Here is a 747-nt window from a genome sequence, read left to right as displayed (position 1 = left end):
AGGCATTGCATTGCTCCTCATAAACCCCCCTCATTTCATTCAAAGCTAAGCAGTCCTTAGCTAAGTGCTCCGTTCCTCCACAAACAAAGCAAGGTTCTTGCGGTTCCGCTTAAGCGATCATGTGCGACTTTTGCCCATTTTTCGTCATTAAGACCTCAAACTGCTTTTTCAAAGCTTCGAGTTGGGCCTTAATACTATCCTCTTCTCGAAGTTGATAGATCCCAGATGGTTTGTGTCGGTTGGTGTTGTCAATAGCACTTGGACCAGTCCAGGTGTGAGACTTTTTCGCGGTTTCTTCGAGATATTCAAGAGCATCGTCTGGCTCTTTTTCGAGGAATTCACCATTGCATAGCATTTCTACAAACTGGCGCTCACGACTCGTGAGGCCTTCATAGAAGTAACTGACCAAGCGCCAGTTCTCATAGCCATGGTGCGGGCATTGATTTAACAGATCTTTGAATCTTTCCCAGACTTGATAGAATGTTTCATTGTCCTTTTGGGAGAACGTGGAAATTTGTCGTTTTAGATTGTTGGTCTTATGGCTAGGGAAGTGTTTCAGAAAGAAGGATTTAGTCATCTCCTCCCATGTTCCAATAGACCTAGGTCTCAAAGAGTATAACCAGCTTTTGGCTTTGTCCTTCAAGGAGAAGGGGAAGAACTTCAGTCGCACAACATCGGCATTTTCGGCTCGGTTATAGAACGTGGCTACCACCTCCTCGAATTCTCTGATATGCACGTATGGGTTTT

At 44.7% G+C, this 747-nt stretch overlaps 1 non-coding gene across 1 annotated transcript; it reads left to right on the top strand.

Annotated features, from left to right (window-relative positions):
- The first annotated feature begins 422 nt into the window (after positions 1–422).
- LOC133793240 (small nucleolar RNA R71) lies at positions 423–529 on the top strand. The gene has a single exon (XR_009874694.1). It is a non-coding gene; the product is annotated as a small nucleolar RNA R71 (small nucleolar RNA).
- The last annotated feature ends 218 nt before the right edge of the window (positions 530–747 follow it).

Source organism: Humulus lupulus, chromosome 7 (genome assembly GCF_963169125.1).
Source record: "Humulus lupulus chromosome 7, drHumLupu1.1, whole genome shotgun sequence".
Taxonomy (NCBI): Eukaryota; Viridiplantae; Streptophyta; class Magnoliopsida; order Rosales; family Cannabaceae; genus Humulus; species Humulus lupulus.
Note: the sequence above shows the minus strand (reverse complement) of the source record. Positions and strands in the feature narration are given on the sequence as shown.